Source organism: Gallus gallus, chromosome 2, assembly GCF_016699485.2.
Source record: "Gallus gallus isolate bGalGal1 chromosome 2, bGalGal1.mat.broiler.GRCg7b, whole genome shotgun sequence".
Lineage (NCBI taxonomy): Eukaryota > Metazoa > Chordata > Aves > Galliformes > Phasianidae > Gallus > Gallus gallus.
Window position 1 is genome coordinate 99,696,235 of NC_052533.1, and position 23,900 is coordinate 99,720,134.

The 23,900-nt window shown below is 43.6% G+C and overlaps 1 protein-coding gene across 2 annotated transcripts in view; it reads left to right on the forward strand.

Annotated features, from left to right (window-relative positions):
• The first annotated feature begins 1,459 nt into the window (after positions 1 to 1,459).
• The window catches only part of EPB41L3 (erythrocyte membrane protein band 4.1 like 3), a 140,002-nt gene continuing 117,561 nt past the window's right edge, over positions 1,460 to 23,900 (forward strand). For both annotated transcript variants that reach the window (XM_046933205.1, XM_025147875.3), the window contains exon 1: positions 1,460 to 1,624. The gene's annotated coding sequence lies outside the window, so the exon portion shown is untranslated. The remainder of the gene's footprint in view (positions 1,625 to 23,900) is intronic.

The window sequence follows — 23,900 nt, forward strand, 5'->3', positions numbered from 1 at the left end:
TCTTTTCCGGGTCTTTTCCGTGATAGAATCTTAGAATCATTAAGGCTGGAAAAGATCTTTCAGATCATCTAGCCCACTCACCACGTCCCTCAGTGCCGCATCTACACGGCTCTTGAACACCTCCAGGGACAGTGACTCCACCACCTCCCTGGGCAGCCTGTGCCACTGCCTCACCATTCCTTCTAAGGAGTAATTTCTCATATGATTCCATAGCTCTCCTGAGACAACCAGTGGTCCCCAGGCAGGGCCATGGCTCCAGCGTGACAACGGGGACTTCAGTTTCCTGATATGTTTTGCAAAAAAATAACAGAAAAATTAAATCAGGCTATTTAATGAGATCCTGCCTCTGGCTCTCGGAACCCATCACGCCCTGTATATCAATCTGCAAAGCTGTAAAAGTCGATAACTGTACCTAGTTCCCCATTAAAAAAAAAATGCAGACAACCAGGAAATCTGCTTGCCACAGAGCTCCCTTTATTGCAGGATCCCTCACGCAGCCGACCTAAGCACAGTTTATCGCAGAAAATTATCTTGCACGTCGAAGAAAAATTTCCTTGTTGGAACTTCAACCTTCACCATGCGCAGCTGGCATTCCGTGGCCCCTCTTGGAGGCATCTCCTTTGAACCCCGGGGGCTTCACGCAGGTTTCAGCAATAATTAGCACCACGGGTTAACTTAAGGCAGCGGTGACGGGCAGAGAGCTTTCCTTTGGCTGCTGTACTTTCTAAAAGCGGTGATGCTGGCTGCCTCCCACAAGGACACGTCAGCCATGCCGTGACTCCCAGCCCTCGGCAGGTCAGGCTTAATCCTGGCGTTAGTGACTGGGGCAGGGCACACATGGCCTGGGGACGGCAGGCAGAGCGTTGCGGCTGCTCTGACTGAGATAAGCCAGCCCTGAGCTCATTTTCCCAAGGACATTTCCCAGTGTGCCAACTCCACAAGGGCTGAGGGTTGCCCACGGGGCCAGCACTCCCCCAGAGGTACTCCCAAATTCTAGGAGCATCTGTAGTCCTTGGAGGTGACAAACTGGCTGGCACAGCTGCCCAGAGAAGCTGTGGTGCCCCATCCCTGGAGGCGCTCAAGGCCAGGTTGACGGAGCCCTGGGCAGCTGAGCTGCTGGGGGGCAGCCCTGCCCACGGCACGGGGGGGAACTGGCTGGCTTTGAGGTCACTTCCAACCGAAGGCGTTCTGTGATTCCATGATGTTCCTGCACTCCATCTGTGTCTGAAGTACACGTGCTTTTATCGTTTTCCCTTCCCGTATCACGCCAGCAGCATAGAATAAAAAGCCCTAAATGGGACCGCTGCGGGCGTAGAGCAGGAAGAACCGGCACCCCGCATCCCCACCCCTGCTCCCGGCAGCTCAGTACAGGGAGGCGGCCCCGGCCCCGGTCCCGGGCGGGCGGAGGCGGGGCGGGGCGGCGACGGGGCCAATGGGGCTGCGGCGGGGCGGGCCACACGGTGCCGTGCCGAGCCGCGCCGTGCCGGCAGCCGGAGTCCGCCGGGTGCTGCAGGTGGGAGTCCGGCTGTGCGGCGCGGAACTTCGGCGGGCCGGGGCTGTGCCCGCGCCGAGAGGCAGCGGGAGGAGGAGCGGCGGAAGGAGGCGATCCCGGCCGGGGGCTCAGGTGAGCCGTTGCTGAGTCCCGCTCCCCGCGCTGCCTTCCCGCGGCACGGCTCGGTTCGGCGGGTCGCGATGCGCGGCGGGGCCGCCGGGCTGTCCTTGGCTTGAGGTCAATGGGGAGGGCCAAGGGGCGAGAGCTGTCCCGGCTGCTCCGCGGCTCTCACCCGTTTTTTCATTCGTATTTTTTATTTTTTAATGTAACCTTTTCCTCCGTGTTGTCGCTGCCCCCATCCCACCCCCGCAGCCGATGCCCTCGGGCAGCCCTCGCTGCTTCTGCGGCGACGGAGCGGCCACGTTGCGGGAATGCCGCAGGCGGGCCCCCTCCCTGCGGCTGCCCGTGCCCGCGCCGCGGAAGATCCGCGCGGGTTTTGCGCGCTGCGCGGCGGGGGCGGCTGCGGGGGCGCGCGGCGTGTGCGCGCTGCGCAGCGCAGTGTGGAGCTCAAGAGCAGCCCCGGGGAAGCCCAGCCGCAGCCGATGGGATGCTGACGCCCGGTTTGGGGTGGGGGGAGGGTGTGTGTGTGTGCGCGTGTGTGTGTGTGCGGGATCAGAGAGGCTCGTGATGGAGCCGCAAGCTTTTGCGCGCGGCCGGCGGTGTCAGTGCGTCTGTAGCGCTAAAAATATCGGAGAGTGGGTATTTAAGAGGTGCACCCCCGTTTTTTGGTTGTTGGGTTTTTTTTTTTTTTTAATCCTTCTGCCCTATCGGCTGTTAAAAAAGACAACTGGGCTGTATGCGTTTGCATCGCTGTAGTAACAGCGGTTCGGTGGAGAAGTGATAGGAACACGGGCATTGAAAGTAGCGTCGGAGCCCCGGAGTGGCTGCGGGATAGCGCTGTGCATCAGTGGCTCCGGGCTGAGAGCGCGGAGCGGCGCCGGGAGCGTGCGGGAGCGCACGGGGCCGTGCCGGGAAGCGCAGGGTGCAATGCAGGAGCGGGAGCGCTGAAACTCCGCATTTTGTGCACAGTTCAGCACCGGGTGGCCATTTTTGTCTAATTTTTTTTTTCCTGTCAGGCTGTTGGACGCCCAAATGCTTATTTGGGACTTGGAAATATATGGATTCCTCCTCCGCGCGTGTTTCAGTAGGACTGCTTCAATATGCAAAGCGTTTGCATTTTTTTTCTGAAGCTGTAATCGATGATTCTTAGGCGAGCTCTGAGCCTCGTGAAGACGTAGAGAGTCGTGCCCGAGAAGGGTTTTGTCCCCTCTCTCTGGAGTTTGCGAGCTGTCCCTTCCAGGGAAGGGTGCTGTCCCTGGCTGGTGGCTGAAGCTGTAACACACCGTTTGGTGCGCTGCCAGGTGCAGCCCTTCCGTCAGAGTTTGGGATAGGCTCGGGCAGTGTGCGGAGCATACTGAGAGGCTGCTGTTCCATCGTGTCCTCCATTTTTTGGGGCTATATTAGAGGATATCTAAAAACAGCGGGTTGTCGTTCCTCGCCCCGTGACTGCACAACTTTCCAAGAATCTTGGATGTATGTGTAACTCCTTAACATTAGGAGTTGTTGGTCCCATTTCCTCATAAGGCGTTGCTCTGATACCCTTATTTCGTAAGTCTGAAAGATCCCTGTGGATTCTGAATTAAACGTTTTTTAACGCCAGAATCTCATTATTATGAAGGATTGGTATTGTAACAGAATGTCCTGAGGAGACACCCCATTAATGTTCCTAAAAAAGTACCCTTCCTCCCAGCTTTGCCAAGTGCCATAAATGTGTGCTATTAGTGCAAGTTTGTCAGGAAAATGGTCTTTTTTTTTTTTTTACTTCTTTCCCTTTTTTTTCCCTCTGAATTGCAGAGAGCAGGAAAACAGGCTATATCAGTATGTCACTGCTCTCTTGCCCTTCCTGCAGCAGCATTTATCTGAGCATATGAAGTCGCTTTAAGAGGTAATTGTCATAGAAGTCTCCAGCTCAAATATTGGTTGCACATTACTGCCCAGAAGTAGCTTAGGAAGGCACTTTACTATCTCATGAAACCTTATCTGCTGTTCCACAACTTCATAACAAACCTACTGGAACATGAAATGACCTTGGAAAGGCATCGTTCAATCTGACACGCGGCATTCCCTTACTGGGAACAGAAACGCTCCATGCAGAGCTGATATTTTCGGACTGATGCTTTTGAATTCATCTTTTTTTTTCTCCCCCCCCCCTTCTCTGAAGAGGGGAAGGAGATGGGTGGAATATTGAATTGGAAGGGAAAATATTTTTTTAAAAACAAACCCACTCAGCTGAAGTTGAAGCACCACTCAGCTGGAGAAGAGGTATATTGAGAATGCCTATGAGATAGTGACACTTAAGTCATGGGTGGAAACAAGGCTTCAATTTTAATCAAAGGAAAACAGCATTTCAGTTCTCTGCCAGTTCTGATTTGCTCATTCATGAGCTCTTCAAAAGCCCAAAATATTAGTAGGACTACTTGAGAGCTTGTTGCGTGTGCTAAATGAAGAAAAGAAGCGATGAAGTCTGAAGGAAACATTACATTTAATTGTATTGTTCTTAACATCATAATGCATCGCTTCCATTCTGGGAGAATTCCACATGCTTTCCTCCAGAACCCTTTTGGTCTCCCAGATACTGCTCTTCCAGAAAGGATGCAAGAGCACTTGGGATTAGCAGCATGTGTGTGCAGCTCCTCGCTACCACGAGTGAAGAGAGCCTTGCAGCTGGCAAGGAAGTAATGGAGGCCATCTCTGGCCAGTAATCTTAATCGGTTTTTTGGTGTTTTGTTTTGGTGTTTGCTTATTTATTTGTTTGGATGCTGGACTCAACACTTCAGGTCTTGCAGAAGACTTGTGAACTCTTGCAAGCCCATAGTGGTTGCTTTACCTTTCAGGAGGATGGTGCTCCTGGAGAGTAGCACCTGCTCACAGCCTCCAGTGCTTCAGCCTCAGGAGCTTGGGCTACGAGTGCCACCTGCTGGGTGATGAGCACATCTTATATAATTTTTATATATTTTTGCAGGTGTGTATGTACACACATGTACTACTTTTACATAAACATTAATATACAGAATGGCATACCTAGGGGTCTACAGCTTTTTTTAGTGGATAGGTTTTGGGGAGGACTCACCAAACCTTACCAAGAGCTGAGTTTCTCGTCCTTCTGAGGAACTGCCATAGCCCATGCTTTGTGAAACTCGGATGGTACTTGGGTATTATATAACAACGGTGGAAGGGAGATGTTGATGCTACTGTTGGTTAACCTTGCCTTTGTCTTTACTGAAAGTAAGGGCGAACTTCCAGCTATACAGCTTGCTCCTCATTATGTAGGCTGTCATGATCTGCCTCCCCGGTTGGGTCTGGCAAGCTGTGGAGTTGGTCCTGGAGACCTGAAATGGAAATCGAGTAACCAAACTCAGCTTTATTGCTTGTATGTTAAATCTCCACAGCGCTGTCAATTTCATCGTTTATCGTGATGACTCTGTTATTTCCATGACATTTTGTTGAGCGCCTCATTTTGATAGAAAATAGCACTTCTAATTTAATCATCTGAAGATGTATAGAATTTGCAGGATATTCCTGGGCAGCTTCTTTCATTTTAAAGAAAGCTTTTTCACATTCACACTTGACTAACATTTTCATAGAGGAGTAAATTATGAAAGTTTTTTCTTGTGTAATAGAAGTTCCACTGACAGGTGAAGTTATAAACCTGATTCAAACATACCTGCAGCAGTGCTTTTCCAGTTCCATTAGTTTTCATTTCTCTGCCTGCAATGCTGCTCAAGCATCACTTTGATTCCAGAGCCATATACTTCAGATGGATCCAGGGTGAAATCAGTTCAAGATGCATAGCCCTGTGCCTTGTTGGACAGCTGACCTCACCAAGGCTTTATTGTTTGTTTATTTGGTGAAGCACTGGTGCCAATGAGTCTTTCAGCTTGCCTGTGGATTAGGAATGGATCCAGGGTGAACCATAAAAGTTTTGTGGAAACTTCCAAAAGCTTTTAGCTGAAAAACCTGTATTGATGTACTTCTGTGATAAACAGATAAAAAGCTTCACGTAGTTTTCAAAGTGTATGCCTCCACTTGTACAGATTACACTGGAGAGTGTGTAGCAGTTACAAATGAGTTGGTGGAGTAGAAAGTGAGTAATGTAATTGCAGAGTTCATCTTAAGGTGTGATGCAAGAAAAAAAGCACCTGGCATATAAGGAAGGATAATAGTACAGGCTTTTGAGGAGAGGAACCCAAAGTAATAATGCATAAATAAAGCTCACTGTCCCCTAAAACGTTCACAGTTAATTTGATGCTTGACAAATTGTGATTTCAGTGTCTGGTGAAAAAGCAATTGACCCTAAAATTGCTGCCTGAAGCTGAACCAATGTTTTCAATTTCATAACCAGAGTCATGCAAAAATAGCATGTGAAGAGGAGCATGGGGAATGCAAAATGGCTCTGTTGCTCTGTGGTCTTGTTCTAATGCATCTCTTCTGACCCTGACCCAAGCAACTGGCAGGTAGCGTGGGCAGTAGATGCTGCTGTAATGTACAAGGCAACATTCATCCCATCCTGGCATATTATTTATTTTTTTCCTTTTTTTTTTTTTCCTCCCCCACAAACCCTTTGAGCTGCTAATGGAAACCTGCCCATTACAACTTGTTGTTCTCACTGAGAAATGCACATGTACTATTGTCAATGGGGATGCTGCAATACTCTCCTGTCCCCCTCCCCATTCTAAAGAAACAAGTTTGGCATCTCTCCTACTTGCATGCAGTAGGTTTCTGCCTTCAAGTCAGTAGTGTCCTTTTGTTTTGTTCCTCCTTCCTTTTTTCTGCACACCATGTTACCATGCATTCCCAGCTATTCACCTTTCCCATTACCCCTTGACTTCTTGTCTTCTGGCAAGTTCATCAATGTTCATCTTGCTCCATGTCACCGTCACAGTCTTCCTCTCCTTAGTCTGAAGTCCTGCATTTAGTCTGGTTGCTCAGTAGCTACTATGGACATTGGGAGTATCTTGGAATACATCTGCTCCAGTGAAATTGTCCTCCCATTAAGCTCCACTTCCCTTGCAGGAGGAAGAAGCAGGTAATACCTGAGAGCCATCTGCATATACATGGACAGTAGTGATCATGGTCACATTTCTGGGGAAGGGCAGTTCTTTACAGGGCTGACAAACAGAATCAGAAGTGGAGGAAAATCCTTTGCAGCCTTTTTTCCCTCTCCCTGACGATATGTTTCACGTGAAGGAGTTGGAAAAGCTCCTTTTGTAAAAGCACTCCTACAAAACTAGCAACAAAAACTGTTGGCCAGCAAAGTGAAACGCATGAGCAATCAGCATCCTTCTGCAGTCTTCCTTGCTGTCTTACTAATGGGCTGTGGAAGCAGAGGAGGAGGTAGCTCATCAACCATTATCAGTAGGGGGCTGCAAATGAGTTGGCTGTGCCAATTGTGTTTCCCTTTTTGATACCAACAGAGAATTTTTCCTTTATATGACATGGTTTCTGCAGTGATCAAAAAGAAACCATCCCAGGGCCAGTCGCTGCCTTCATAGCCTGCCTGGGGCTTCTGGAGGTCAAAACGTTGGCCATGACCCCTTCAGGAAATCTTGGAGTTGTGAGGGTATGTGTATTCCTGAGGACAGATAGCTTGAAGAGCGTGGATGGTGCAAGCCTTTCAGGTGGGAAGGTTTCTCAATCTGCTCTGAGAGATTTGTGAAGATTATTGCCTCCTTGGCATCTTGTCAGCCTTGGTATAATTTGCATGATGGCCAAAACCTGATGCTGATACAGCTGCAGAGATAACACAGTTGGCATTTCCTTCCTGGAGTCTTCCTCTGTGCTGCAGGCTTCAGTGCCTTCGCTATCAGCTGCCCCCAGGACCTTTTGCTACTCCTGAACTTGCAGACGCAATCAGTTTCTCCAGTCCAAAGAAGTACATTTTGGTACTCTTACACATGTACGGGCAATTTGCTTAGGTTAACCTACAGCAATAAGAATTTTGTAAAGATGTCTTCAAAGCAATCCCTCTTTGAGATAATAGCAGTAGTAATAATAACAATAAACTAACCTGGTTGAATGTTTTGGAGCTGTTACCAAAGGAAATCAATTCTGAGCCTGGGAAAGCTGTAACGTTTGTTCTTTGTGTTTTTGTTAGTAGGAAAGAGCTGATGCTGATTGTGGTCATTTCAGCTTGGGTGTTCTTGATGGTTTGCAAGTATATAACTGAGCAAAGATGCACAGCTGTAGAATAGGTTTCAAGTCACTTAACTGTAAAGAATAAATTATCAATCCCCTCTTCCTTGACTGAGGATACTGAAAATTATCAGTCACTGTGGTGTGGTCACTTCTGACTACCAACAAATCTTACATCTGATTGTTAAGGATTTAGAATTGCCTGAAGCATCAGAGAATAACATACCATATCTCATATCTGATGTTGCCTGCCTGTTGCTGGCTGATGGAGGAGAAAAAATGTACAATAGAAGAGTTGTATTAGTCTCAAAATGCTGCCAGCCTTTTGACAGATCATTGCTAAACTGTAATTATTGTTTTATCATTGTGCCATTGCTACTGTGCCAGTTTTCTTCCCTTTTAGAGTATATTGCAGTCTGGGGGGTGTTCAGTCCATTTAATCCATTCTCTGATGCAACCTTTACATAAAGCTGTAGTGTTGTGTTGTTCATTTAATCCCAAGTGTTCTCTTTTTTTTTTCTTCTTTTTCCCCTTCGTTTTCCTGCTGATTGCTATGGCTGTGCTGCAACCGTGGACTCGATGAACGACACGCTGCTGCCTCCTGGGATGTGGACAATTTTGGTGAGTCTGCAAAATAAGTTCAACTTGCTTTTTTTTTTTTGGAGAGAGGGAGGAGTGTTTTCTTGAGGGAAAGAGGAGCAGTGCTATTTACTGCAAGTTGGACTTGACGAAAGCTTGGTCTGTTTTTGGGATGCTGGTTGTGTGGAAGCAACAAGCAAAGCTTACTGAACTGCAACGTGTTCTATGGTGGATTTTTTTTTCTTATTTTGTTTTATTGTTGGCAAAGGTGAAGGAATTAATGTGCAGCAAATTAATTTGAAATAGCGTCATTTTATAAGATAACTATAAAATGACTTTTCTGTAAGACATACTGCGAGGCAATGGCTTAGAACATTTTAATTTCTCTTTCCTGGCTTATTCAGTTGTTTCTGCAAATAATTCAGATAGAAAAGTATGAATTGATTGGCTGGCTTTTCAGAAAAACACTGTGCAGTCCTTCGTATTGTTCCTACTACTGGTGTTGCCTGCAGTATGAACTTTAGAGGTGGTGAGCTGAGGATTCCTCTGCATTAAATATTGGATCAGAATTTCCTATGGAATAAGATTTCCATCCCAAGTAGTCTGCACTGCGATGTGTGAAAAAGAGCTCTGTCAGGGTCATGTTCTTTGCTTGAATGCAGATCGTGTGGGGAACCACTGTTGCTCCCTGAGGATTGAGACTCTGGTGTTTGGGTTTTTCAGTTGAAGGTGACTAGGCAGCTGCAAGGAAAACATTTGCTGCAAATGCATCAGTCCTAAGATCTCCTCCAGAAGTGCAACTGGAAGTGTCAGAGTTCAGCCAGTGCTGTCCATGGGAGGAAAGCTGCCTTCAAGAGCTGGCTGGGGGTGGTTGGCAGCTTAGAAGCCTCGGGATTTATCTCTGAGCTACTTAGATGTTGTAGGAGTGACTTGTTACTACTAAGGGACTCAATCAAGGAAAACAACTTGCCTCACCTTTCACCTGCGTGGCAACGGCCTTATTTACACACAGGCTTAAGTCTGAGGAAACTGAGAAGCCATGTGGGGCCTTGTGTCGTGGTGGCCCTGTTCTGGGTGAGGTGTGGGAGTGAGCATGGGGCAGGGTATGGGCTGCTCGCCAGCAGGTTGCAGATGGGTTGAGCTGCTGCATGCCCTCGGTTTTCCTTTTGAGTCCTCTGAATGTACGTACTCTGCCACACCAGTGTGTTGTACAGATGCAAAGAGCCTGAGCTTGGAAGATGGGGCTGGAGTATAAGACTGTCTTCTTAGGTACAGCTTTGGAGAAATCTGGGATAAAACCTGATGTTCTACTTGTGAGCATTTCCAGAGTATTGCTGTATAATCCTTTTTATTGATCTGTAGCTTATGCTGGAAAGCCCTCGTCTCAAGGCAATATTCAGATTCAGAGTCCTGGAGGATAATGGCACTAATCACGTTTTGTGTGACCTTTCAGGCAGGATGAACATACGTTGCACTGCCGCAATTTTCTCGTTTCTTGGCTGCTTTTAGGTATCTTTGACTCCTCAGCAGTGTAGCTAGGAGTACAGTTAGGAAACCTTCTGCTTGACTGGCACAAGGTAATTCTATAGCTATAGCGTGAGATCTGTGTGCGTGCTGCCTCAGATTGCCACTCTTTGATGTGCTAAGAAGCCTTGATCAGCCTGAGACAGTAATAGCTCTTGTACACAGGAATATGAGTAATGCATATTTATCGTAATGCATGCACTACAGCTAAGTCTGAAAACTACCAGAGTGCATTCTTCATAGTTTGGTTTAGCATGCATCTCGCTTGCCTTTCAGGCTATTTTGTAGTGTATGTGTACACTTGGCTCTTGTGCTTCACCCATGTGAACAGATGCTGTTTTGGTGTTTGGAAGGGCTGTAATGTGAATGCTGCCATCACTAGTGCATATCAGAGGAAGACTGATGTGATTACATGGATGAGCATTTCCACCCAGATTCTGTTCTTAGTTTAATTTTTCACTCTAACTCTGTTTTAGCTGTATTTGAATTTTTGGCAATGTTGAATTCCCTTAATCTAAATCAAAGAGGAAAATGAAGCTTGCATAAGCAGGTAAATATCAAAGCTACAAGGGCTGATAGAGTAGAACTGACTGGGTGTGGTGGTGATGGGTTGGTGATTGGACTTGATGATCTTAGTGGTCTTTTCCAACCTTAATGATTCTATGATGCAATCCTAGCCTCCTCCCAAGTGTCTGTAGTAGAAGGACAAGAGACAGAGGGCAAAAGTGGAAATGAGAGAAGTTCAGAAAGGTTGAAAGGAGATATCTTTTCACCATGAGAACAGCCAGGCAGCAGCACAGGCTGCCCAGGGAAGCTGTGCAGCTTCCATTCTTGGAGATTTTCATGGTCCAGCTGGACAAAGCCCTGAGCAACCCAATCTGATCTCAGATGATCCAGCTTGGAGCCGGAGAGTGGATAGGAGACCTACTGAGGTCCCTCCTGGCCTGAATTATCCTGTGATCCATTAAAAAGCATTTGAATTTAGCATGGCCTTTATGCTTGGAAGACAAGTCAAGTAACAAGGTCATGGGGAGGGATAGCAGCAAGGCTGGTGGTAACTTCTGTGGGAGGATGTAACATGCACAGGAAGGCAGCATGTAGCCAGGCTCCTTCTGGAATATCCCTCCTTGAGCATTCTCTGAGTGATTCGTTGCTCTCCGTTTTTAATTGCACGAAACAGTTTGCTTCTTCTGATAAAACGGTTTGCTGTTTGCTATACTCCAGCAGTAGCTGTAGCACTGGTTTCCAAAGCATTGGGGGGGGAAAAAAACAAGTGACTTCTGTTAACATCGGTTAACAAATTTTGTTTACCTCACTGGGGCAAACTTTTAGGGTAGTTTCTTCATGGAAAGGCTGTTAGACCTTGAGAGGCTTTCTTTAGCTGACTTCTTTTTTTAAAACTTCAGCTATGACTATTCTCATAGTTACTGTTAGTTTCATAGTTGATGGGTGAGCCCAGCAAACACTTGAAAACAAGCACAAAATTTACAAAACAAGCTATTAGCAGTGTATGGCTTATGAATACACAAGTGAACAATTGTTTGAATCTTCCAGATTGCGGGTTTTGGGGTTGTATTTCTTGTCTTGTTAACTTGATTTTTTTGTTGTTGTTGTTCCTTCCTGAAGCGAGTTAGTTTAATTCATAGATTGTCTTTCCTGCTTTATGTTCAGAGGCAATAAAGGTGAATACAAAAAGCAGCAGTTGAGTAACTCTGAATGAGATTTCAAAGGCTTTCACTCCTTTACTTTTTTTTTTTTTTTAAATTACTATCCCATCTGCTTTCACACACATAGCAGGTGAGCTGTCATTCCAACCTGCCATGCCCCAGTGGTGATCATATGGGATAAGTGGGTGAGGTCCCAGGGAGGCCACACATTATTGCTCCTTCCATATTCAGAGGTGGAAAGCACCATGGTCATAAAGCCATCAGGACTCTTGCTTCAGGAAAATAAAGTTTGAAGGTTTCAACCTTAACATTATTGCTCCATCATGTGCACAGTAACTATCTTCAGAGCTAAGTAACTATTGTGACATAATGTGCGCTTTTTCCTCTAGTCTTAAATACCACATTGGACAATGTTCCTTTTATTTTAGTTTCCTTTACATGTGTGTGAAGTATTTCTTTTTTTCTGTTTTTTGGGTTTTTTTTTGTTTGTTTTTGTTGTCTTTTTTTTCATAGCTGTTCACTTTCAGTTGTTGCACAGATAATAGTGCTGATGAAGAAGCATTTAGTCTGACACATAAAACCATAGCTGTAAAGAAAATGAAGCAGAGAAAATTGCAGTGGCAAAGGTTCCTAAATTATAGCTGTACAGGAAGATTGTGATAAGGAAGTAGTTAAACATTACTATTTAGTAAAACCTGCAACTGTGGCTGGTACTTCGATTTGTGGGGTCTGGTCTCCTCCTTCTGCTGGCACTTAATTTGTGGGGTTGCTGAGGTACTTTTCCTGCTAATAACATAAGCGCTTCATTGAATCAAAAGCCTCGGGAAGCAAATGGGCCTGTGTTCCCAGGTGGTTTTAAGTCAAGTGCCAAATAAATACTAATTGTTCTCTTATTTTCTTTTGAAATAAATACTAGGTGCTAGCTCTACTCTCTGAGAGCAGGTGTCTGTGTTTTTCAATATACCTGAATGAAAAACGTAATCTGACTAAAATAGGATATTCATAACTGTAGTATTAACATCAGAATCACCTGTATGCTCACTGGCATCAGGTCTTCCATATAGCCCCAGCATGAGTGAGAGCAGCCTGTGCTGCTTATGGAATTGCTTGTTGGCAGTCATGTGAGGCTAGGTCTGTGACCTCTTGGCAGCAGATCTCACGGTGAAGGAGCTTTGGTTGGTTTCAAAGAGTTTCCCTTAGGTGCTGATGTCACAGCAGTGGATCCACCAGATCCTGAAGGCCAGCTTTTATCAGCGGGGATGTGGGACAATATTGATATGCTACATAGGTCTCATACAGAAGTGAGCAGGGATGGTCTTTTGTGCAAAAAGTACCTCCCTCTTCCCCCCCAGATGCTATTTTTTTGCTTCTGGAACTTGCAGTCGGGATGCAAGGTAGTGAACTTGGGTTAGTAACAGTTTCCTTAGTTGAGGCCTTCCCGAGTAGCTCAGAAAATGTCCTGCAAGTGACCAAGGCGAGCTCAGTTTCGGTTGTTCATTCTGTTTGAACAGGACAGGTTCATGGGGAAAAAGGTAGGCTTTTGTGAAAAAGCTAACTGCCTGCATGCTTATCTCAACCTTGATGAAGCTGTTACCATAGGTTTGTTAGGAAAAGAGTCAGGTGAAATCAGCAGCCCAGGCTGGGCAAAGGTTAAAGCAATCAATGATAGCTCAGCTGTCAGCAGAATTGTATTGCTGGGAATCTCATTCGAGGCTTTGCACAACATTATCGTCTCCTTAGCTTTTAGATGTTCCTGCTAGCATGTCCTTTGGCAAGCTGAGAAATGGTCAAGGGTTGTCTGTCAGTGATTTCTGCCTGCCCTTTGCATTGTGGAGCCGACCCGGAGGGTGGCCACATTACTGCAGAAGTGGCAGTTCTTTGCGGTGAGGCCTGAGATAAATGCATTTATCCTGTTACAGAGAGGCTGCTTAAGTTGTAATTTTGGCAACTTTTTTCCCTCCTCATTTCTCACCAGAATAGTTGCAGTGACGTATTGTATTGTTGCATCTTTTTTTTGTTGTTGTTGTTCTTCATTTATCACTGGTTCAACACATGGTATCACTGGTATGAGAGAGAGAGTTTTATGAAGCATCACAAAGGAGTTTTCTTACTAGAATTGATGAAATACAACCAGAATAGGATTCTTCATATTTAATTTATATTTATGTGCATGTCTGCCAAATTCCAGTACAGACAGAATCAGTACAGTTTACTATCAAAAATACAATAATATCTAACTTTATAATGTTTTTCTCTTGCCTCAACCAAGCACTACATTTGTCATGTAGCACTTTAAACTAAGCACGTAATGAATTTTTAAAGCATTTCAGGTCTCTTATTCCAAGCTAATGTAAATTCTTTTGCAGTTGCCTGTTACTGAAGTCTGCCTTTTTTATGCAGAGAGATAATTACTGGCCAGTATATGTCTTTGCAGTAATGACGGTCGCTGCAGCTGTTTGGTCATGTTTATGCATGACGAGATATCTCAGTAGGATTGCAAGAATTTTGCAGTGAGTTTCATTTTTCAGTGTTGGGAAGTGGGCTCCATCTAGTGTTTAATTCTAAGATTAAACTCAAGTTCCTTTTCTTGAATGCCCTTGCAGTGCGGATAAAGGACATGGAGGAGGAATTGCGATAGGCATGGCTTTCATTGACGGTTCTCTAGAACAAGACTATTCTAGATACAGTCAGTATGCAAATGGCTACCTGCAACGCTGTGTCTGTCTTGCATGAGCACTTGTTTCAGAGCAACAAACATAACCCTAAGATGAAGAAGCATGCAGCTAAAGAAATTAAAACAGCATGGCAATAATTTGATCCCCAAACATTCTGTGCTTGGTTACTCTATATATTTTCACACTATTTAATGTAGCATGTTAGAAAACAGCATGCTAGCCTATAAAATCAGAATTAGACAGTTAGTTGAGGATTCTTTTAAGGAGGAATGAGTTTTGAAATATGTACTATGTATTAATATTTATTCAACAGGACGATTTACTAATATGTAATGCTTCTCTAAAGCAGCACATGGTATTTGTCTGTTATTTTAACTGTTTTCTTACGATTTATTTTTCTGTAATACTTGGTCTTTTGATAAGGGCTCCTTAATATTTTTTTATTAACATTATTAAAATGGATATAATATTTCTGACCTAATTATTTTTATAATGCTGCAAAACAGACAGAAGGCACGAAGAGGAAATGACTGTTTTTAAATGTGCAGGGTAGTGTTAATTCATCCAAGCAACTGCTGTTTTTGTTCATACTGGATCAGACTGACCAAGCTGTAATGCTTAAGCCTGAGCATAGACTTGCCTTCTCTGATGACCTTTTATGCTTTCAACTGTAGAACAGAAACAGGAGTTTCTAAATGTTTATAGTGTGGAGGGCACAGCAGCAAACATAGAGGAAAACTTGATCTACCTGAGGGCTGTAATTAATTATTGGTACAATGAGGGCTTGTTTGCTAGCCCTTTTTCTTCTGCTTCATGGGATTTTTAAGGCAGCTCTCATGAGCTTTAAGTCTGAGCTCTCTTGCCACCTTACAGCTGTAGTTTGAGACTGATGAGGCAAGAGGGAGATGGGTGCTAGATCCAGGCTCTTTTCAACCTGCAACTTGGGAATGTGAAGAAAATCTGCAGGCCAGATCCTAAGACAGCTTTTGGCTTGTTGCCTGCATGTGACTGGAGCATGCAGTAGGGGCCAGAATCCAGTCCCATGTTGCTGGCAAAAAGCCTATTATTGTTTCATCTGTGAAATATTTGGGGCCTGGGCTTTTCAGTTGACACTTGCTAGCTGAGCATGGACAAAGCTAACATGAACCATCTGGTGCCTGAAAGGAGCAAAGAGATATGTGATACTGACCATGACCCTGAGCAAACAGAGAGCCCACAGGAGCCCTCCTTGCTCAGAACCCTGCCACCAAGTTCTGCCATCTTCTCCACCTCAGTTAATGGTCTGCTTTTCCAGAGGGGCCTCCTGCTCATCCCCTTGCTGATTCATGGAAAGGAGGATGTTTTCCCTTTCCCTTTTGAAAAGCAGCATCTGTGCTGTTGAGGGAAAAGACCAGGAGTGATGGGTGAAGGGGGGAACCCCTCAGGTTGTGCTTCTTTCACTTGGCTAAGGAAGACTACGAGCAGTAGTGGGCAGATTTTAAGTATTTGTGCATATATATATATATATATGTGTGTGTGTGTGTGTATGCAATTTCTTGACAACCCTTTTTTTTTTTTTTTTTTTTTGCCATTCACATACTGGTGTGGTTGACAACCTCTGATTTGTTTTTGATCCCATATGGGTGTAACCTTTTGTTTCTTAACCCCTCAGACATGGTGGGCCTTCTGAATTACGTAAGCCTGCTGGGCAGGTGCTATTTTGTGACTAAATACCATCTAATGTGGGCAAAAAAAAAAAAAAGCCCTGATTTCTTTACCTGCTAAGATTTTAAATTTAAAATCTCAAATAACATTAAATCCAGTTTTATTTTTTTACTTACCCTGTGAATGGGCAGTGAAAGCAAATGTAGATTTGTGTCACTTGATGCTTCTGAGTCTTCCTTACACTGATCCAGTAGATAAGTACGTATCTTTGTGGTGGTGTTTTTATTAATTGCTTATTTAGAAGCAGTGGTTTCTTCGGAGTTTCTAAACAAAACTTGGAATTATTTCCACTGCACTTATTTTGTAAAAGCCTGGTCTGGCTTTAAGTAAGTCCAAATGCAGAGTTTCACTGTACCTTCAAAACCTATTTGTAAAATTACAGATTGAAGAAAAGTCAAGGCAGTACATTTCTTTTTGGAGTGCTTAATAATATTGTGTCACCAATTCAAGCACTACAGTTTGCGTTGTAACCACCAGCGTACTTGTAGCTGTGGCCGAGATTGACCACAAAGGCCTTCCAGGGTTTTTAGTTGTTTTGCTTAGACAGACTTAAGCCTGGGAGGAAGAAAGATGACTTTCCAGTAGCAATTTGTATTTACTGGAACTAATTTTTCATCAATGTTTGTGGTTTTTTTCCCCTCACTTTTGCTTCCTCACCAATGTGCAGTGAGGGCAGAGACCTGAACCATGTCTCTTTCTTTTCAATAATTCTCTTCTGCATTAGCTGGGGAGCTAATGTGGTGTTATTGCCTTAGGTTATCTCAGTTTGTCTCTTCTACTGCAATAAATGTTTGAGGTAGAAGCTAAAGGACTGAGGAGCATCCTCCTTTCAGATTTGGGCCATTTAGGATCTGATTGCTGTTCTTGTGAACGCTAAAGCATTTTATACAGGGTAGGTGGTTCTGCTAGAAGAAGTCCCAGCAGCTCACACTTGAAATGCCCCCCTTGCCCACTACATGCCATGACAGGGGCCTTGGTCACATTCATGCTTTCTATGGAAAGCACTCTTGCCGTTGGGGTCACACGATGAAGGGAGGTGATTTGGTAGGCCCAAATGCCAAATAGTTGCTACGTGATGTTAAACAGTGAAGTGGAAGGAAACGTAGGAGAGATGCTTTGTTTCGGTGAGCTGTTGTACAGTTTATGGCAGCTATTAGAAAGGAAAGCAAATAAAGTCTTGAGAACTTGGGACTGGAAAAATTGTTCTGGCACATAGATATCAGATCTGGAGCTTTCTGCTCGTTTCTGTCACTGTGTTAAAGGGAGAAAAGTGTGAAGATTGAGATAGGGAGTGGAAAAGAGCAGAAATGATTAATGGGTTCAGGTAGTGTGGGTTATGAAGATGTAATTAGTCCTGGCCTATTTAACTTGGAGGTGGGGAAAAGCCATAAATAAAGGGTGGAAATTAAGAGGTAAAAATGTTAAGAAGACTTAACTGTTTTGACTCAGTATCTCTGAGTAAAATTAAGGTGTTAACATGTAGATGCCTAAGGAATAATCTTTCTTTTACTGCAAAGGTAACAGGCAGCGTACTGTGGAAGTAAATAAGAGTCGGCAGTTGACATCAGCTAATTGATGGGCTAGGCAGGCTATTTTGAGAGAAAGAGTACACTAATACATCAACTAACTAGATTAAAGGTGTTAAGATGACAAGATCCTTAATTTAGGTCAGTGTTTCTTTCTGCACAAAGGCAGACAGTGGTGGCCATATGGTCTGCTCCTCACTTCTAATGTTCCTGTGTGCGGTGAATGTCACGTTCAGGTTGTGATAGATGCCCAAAGCAGCAGTTGTTCACTGCTCTTTCTTGTACTTCTCATTTCCTCACACAAACAAGGTCCCAGTAGTTTAGGACCTAGACCTGGGCAGTGCTTAAGTTTTGCACTGGTTTTGGTTACCTGACTTGAACTCTGTTCTACCTCCCGTCTCTGCAGGGGGGGGCAAAGTCTTCAGTGGTTCTGAATCTCAGAGCTTAGCTGCACAACCTGTTGGGTCTGTGCCACTATAAGCATGTGACCTGGGAAATTTACGAACTGGAAAGCGGCAGCTAGAAGGACACCAATTTAAGCTACAGGAAAGGAAATGGGGAAGACAGCTTTACAGTCCTCAGACTGGGAGGATTGGCTTTACTTTCATTGTTAGTTATCTTTTTGCTCAGGGAAGAGGTGGATCCGCTAACATCCTTCATTCTTAATGTGCCTGTAAGAGATAATGACAAAAATCATTGTCATTTAGTTCTGTTCTCGCATGTTCTTCATGGTGAAGTGATTTGCTGTTGGTTTCCTCTGTACTTATAGATGCAGTAATGGTTTTGGAAGGAGAGCTTACTCTAATTTGTAGACATTAAGTTGGTAAGAATTTGCCTGTTGTCGCTGATGTAATTTCTTCTTTGTCTGACCTCATTCACCTGGCATTAAAATCATATTACTGAATCTCAATTTCAAAATTGCTTCAGCTAATAGGAAAAACCCTTTCTGTAAGTGTTTTGTTGGCTTGATCCTATCTGTATCCTTAATGTCCACTATGGGACTATATCCAACTCTTTGGTGCTGACAAGTGCCTTTTAGCTTCATTTATTTATTATGGGGAAAACAACTTAAAAGCTTAGCTATTAAAGCCACTTTTTAAAGGAGAAAGTAATGAAATTGCTCAATTCGAAGACACAGGTTATATAACTTGATATTGAAGTTTAAGTAGCATTATTAAAGCCAAATATTCCCCATTAAAATCACTAGAGGTTCATTTTGTTTCAAAATTCAAGCATAATACCTTCTAACATAATACTTGTAAATACAGTGGCCAAAAAACCACTGCTCTGCCTACTGTGCGTTGTACAGGCTATACATACTTGTTTATTAGCGTGCTTCTCCAGACCACCTACTCCTGTAGTAGGTGTCCCTCATGCTTGGAGCCCAAGCATGTCTGCAGCTGCTGTCCTTACTAAAGTAGGTTACAGTGATCTTATTGCTGTGTAAATAGCAATATAAAACTAGATCAGACTGGACTATGCAAGAATTTTCTACCTCTTTTAAACTTTGTCCTCAAGATAGAAAAAGGCAACGCCTACCTGGAAATTTTGGATTCTGAAAGACCTGGGGTATTATTTTAATTTGTCCATATGTGTTCTCACATATTCAAAAAATAGTTTCCTGCCTTTTTTTCTTTTCTTTTTTCTTTTTTAATGCAATGTTGACTTCCCAAGGACTGACTATTTTTAATTCTGATTAAAGGACAAACTGGCAGTGGTCAGTAGTGTGTGTGGGGGGGGAAATGCTGAATTAATACTGTACGGGTGGAGGAAAGATTTCAGTGATTTCAGAGACGATTTTACTTTCTGTTTGACTTGACTGCTTTCATGCTCTGATTTGCATTAGCATGCAAATATTTCTTCCTTGCTGTGCTTGAAGTTGAAAAGGATAAAATGAAGGAAACTACCAGCAGATGTGATGAAGACAAATCTTTTCCTTCCAAAGGAAAATATAAATGTTGTCAGTATCAGGAAAATGAAGGAGTTTCTCTCAGAAAAAAAAGTGATAATCACAAAGTCTCGAGTATTTAAAGATCAGTTTTGTCATTGCATCAAACTAGCTCAATCAGTGCAGGAACAGTGCAGTATTGATAACTGATGGTGCTTCTGGGTGAGATACTTCAGGCATTGCTGTCACAGAAGTGTGTTTATTAAAATATCTGGTCTCACCTCAGAGCTGCCAGTAGCTGTTTGATGCCAGCTCTGAGTGGGAGCAGTATCTCCTTGCCACCCCATCTGGCTTACTTCACCTGCTGTATTTGAGTGGGTTATTTATTTTCAAATAGGAAATAAACCATTCCTTCTGGGATTTTTGGTAATGAGAGTTTTGACATCAGTTCTGAAATACACTTTTTTTTTCCTTCTTCCAGAAAATGAAATACCAGCATAAGGAATGTAGCACTGAACACCATGAAATATTTTAGGAGGACTTCTGGCGTAGGGAATTGCTTATTTCTTTTTCTTGTCCTGCACTAAGTCCTAACATCTGCCATTTTATTGTTGAGATAAACTGATCTTCTTATTACTTTGCAGAGGGAATGTTCCTTGTAAAGTCTTCAACTCAGAACAGCCTGATTAATAACTTTATATGTATGTTGTAGGGTGAATTTGATTGCTTCACATTTGAAATTTAGTGTAGCTGATGTTGTAGCAGCACTGTTCCATATATTATCAAAACTACTTGCTGCAACATTTCCAGTTTTTATTAAAAACAAACAAAAACTGCTTGAATAATGCTAGCCAGAAGCTAGAAGGTTTGAAAGGTGCATGCAGAAAGATGGGTCACTGTGTGGAGGTAAAGCAGAAGGGGCAGAGACTGCCATAAAACTGCAAGTTTAATTAGGCACTATTCATGCACACATGCCATGGTTGCCTAAGACAGTGTACAAGTAGTCTCGTTAATGTCAACAGGACTGCTTAAGTGCTTGAAGTTAAGCGGATTTATAATTGTTTGTTGGATTTTGTCCCAAGCGTGTCTTGCAAAAATACTACTTCTAATAAATTCCTACTACGTGATGCAAAGAAGAAGAAGAATACCTTTGAACCACTTAGAAAGAGACACTGAGACAGAAATGGGAAACCACTTGACCCCTAAATGCAGTCTCTGTACTCAAGTGTATCCATAGTTGTACAGCAGGATGTTTTTTGCTCAGTGTCCTGCATTTGCCTCTGTTTGTCCAGACACATTTCTTGATTCAACACTAGTCCCCTTTCCTTCTCCACTGCATGTGGGAGTCTCCTTTGGATGCCCCTCCTCTAAATGATTATCTGCTCTTGGCCTCTACTTTCCATTTTGCCTGGAACCTTGCTTTTTCCCTTCAGACCCTCCTCTCATGCAGTGGGGAGCCTCTCTTCCATTCAGCATTAGCTCCTTGTGCAGCTTTGCCTGGCATCTGGTCCCCAAGTGGCTCTGCTGTTGTGCTGCCAGCTTTAGCCCTTCTTGTCACCCATCTGCCCTGGAAAGGGAAGTTGTGTGGAGTGTAGGAGTGATGATGCTGAAAGCAGTATAGATTGCTCGTTATCCAGGTGTTCCATTCTTTGAATCTCTCTTCCAATTTAAACACCACTTTTGCATCAGTGCTTTTTGTTTTCCTCTCTGTATGACTCTTGTGTCAGAAGTGCGGACTCCTCAGGTCTCCCCTTGAAATCAAAAGGAATCCTGAGATGCTGTGAGGGACATTACTGATACCTTACACAAACTGCTCTTTTGAACTGATTTAAAATTAAGCATCCAGAAAGCTTCCCTTTGACTCCGTATGGTTGTAGGCTGAAAACTAACTTTAGAACATCCCAGCAGTAGGATTGCATGTCTTGTTACCACTGTTCAGAGTGGTCACTGAAGACAACTTTTGCTCTTTAACCTCTACTGAATATTCCCTGCCTTTAATGAATGCCTGATGCAAACATCAGATATGCAGATGGCCTCTCACAGGGAGAAAGAAATCACTGCAATGAGGTTTACATATTTATCTGCTAATTTGTACTATCCAAATGTTCATGTTTACCAGAAGAGATCTTAATTATGTCATTTTAACAGTTAGATTTGTTCTTTTGTCAGAGTACAAAAGAATCCTCATCTGTCCAGACCTTCACATTTCTTCTGTATTATTTTTTTTTTGTTCCATCTTAAGTGGGAATACACTGAAGTAAAACTTAATGCTTTTTGTTGCACTGCATGCCATTACATACATATGTAATCCTCCTGTGTTGTGACACATTTATTCAACTGTTGATTTTAAATCTTCTTCTCCTTCTGCCTCCTCAAGAAGTGCTGCTACTTATTTCTGTGCTGGCTCCCTTTTGAAAGCCTCATCTGTGTTCCTTCCATGGTCAAAAGGCAGCCCAATGATAACCTAGGTTTGATTTTGGTTACAGAGAGATAAGACCCTGCTACCCTACTGGATGAGTCTGACAGAAGGTGTGTGACCATTTTGACCTCATTTGGAATAAATTAACTCTCTCCACATCCTAGCACACCATGTTTACAGCAAACAGCTCTACTGTTCCAGCATGAGCAGGTCTTTGCCTTGACTGAGCTCCTCATTCTGCCATCCCTGTTTCAGTTTGCTCTGTAGCTCATGACCTCCATATTCACATAGAGGTCCCTTACAGAATGATAGTGGAACACCCAGAGCAGCCCTTTTCCCTTCTAGGTTTTGTTCTTCTTTACTGTACAAACAAATATAGTTCTTGTTTGCTGTCCTTTGCTAGATTTTCCTTTCCCCTGGCTCCTATACAAAACTGAGCTAGAAAAATGATGTTAATAGCTATCAAGTTTTAAGACTAGTACCTCACATTTGGGGAATGGCCCCTGCCATGAAGCAGCATCTGAGAGGGCTGCAGCTGTGGTTTCTTCATGCCATGGTGTGCCTTCCCCTACCCATGGGAGTAATGAAACACTAAGGGGCTCTCCCATTAGAAGGAGTGGCGTTTTGCACTTATTAACCAAATCCAAACAGCCTTACTCCCAACATCAGGAGTTGGGCTCTTCAACCTTCTCTCTTGGAGCAGAGAGTGGTCTTTTCTGCACAACTGGAGTTACACAGCGGCTTTTTCTGTATGTTTTCCCTATCTGGGATGGTGCACTTTGAGCCCAATTAATTTGTTTTAAATGTATATATTTTATATAGAGACAAATGTCCTTCTCACCTTCTGTCCTTTTGAGATAGGCTGTACCTGGTGCTGACCTAAGAGGTATGTGAGTTTTTTTTTTTTGGGGGGGGGGAGGATCTGAGACCAATGCTCAGAGCTGTGGGAGGCCATCATAGCAGCACAAGGCATTTAAAAAAGCAGTCTGAGTTTTATGCTGATTTTTCCCAAGATCCTGTCCCCAGGGATCCATAGGATCCTGGGTGATGTCTGTGGCCTTTTGCCTTTTGACGCGTAAACTTTTCTCTCCTCGATAGCAACCATCTGGGAGGGGCTCCTGATCACTGATCAGCAGACTGCAGCATCTCCCAGCCTCTTTCTGAGCTAAGTATGGGAATCCAAAGCAGCTGTATGAGCAGGGTTTTTTTTTTTTTGAAGTATTACATGTGTGAAAGTACTTCTGCCAAAGAAAACTGCATTTTGCCTACTTAAGCTGTTTTGTGTGTGTATGCATATTTTGCTATAACTTCCTGCTGTATACTAGAATTAGGTAACAGATATTTAGTCTTTAAAGTGTTTCAAGAGTTCCTTCCCCTTTTATTTTTTTCCCTTAAAAATTGTGTAGAAGAAAATGCATCACGGAGAGATTGGAGTCTTCTATTCCCTCCTGTTTTCCCCTTCCCAAAAGCATAAAACACATGCATGAAGTCCACCAGATGCTTAGTCTGTTATTTTAGCAGAGGTATTGCTAAGGTTTCTGTGCTGCACTTGGCAGATGTCGCTACAGTGGCCACTGGTGAATAGGGCAGTTAGTATTTAGTGGCACTGGAGATCACTAAGGAATCGAGGAAGGAATGCTTTAGAAATGTCAAATGAGGTCCAGGAGCTGGTAGCTTCACAGAGGAAGGAAGCTGCCTTTATTCAGCTCTGCAAACACAGCGGAGTGGTGGAAGTCTCCAAAGCTCAGTCGGTGTGGGTGGTGGCTTAAAACTGTTTAACTCTTTGCTATGAATATTTGCTGTAAATATCTGCTCAGACGAACTAAAGAGGCTGTGATAGGCTTGTGTTTTGTTCCTTATTTATGTTCCCCAGTATTAGTGGTTTTGCTCTATTTCCTCATTTGGAAGTAGTCACCCACAGTCTCTGCAAGCGTAATTGCTCTTGTGTAATGAGATCAATGGACCTTCACCGATTTACAGTAGTAGAGAATAATTTGGCTCATTATGCTTTTGATGAGATACAATCTGGGAGGCTATCATTGCATGGACAGACAGTAAAATAAACATTAAGGAATGGTAATAAAAAAGACCCTCATATCCTCAACTGCTGCGCTGTGGCTGGGGCACGAGGATCTGTCATTCCAGAAAAGCTGAGCAAAAATATCTGTGGGTCA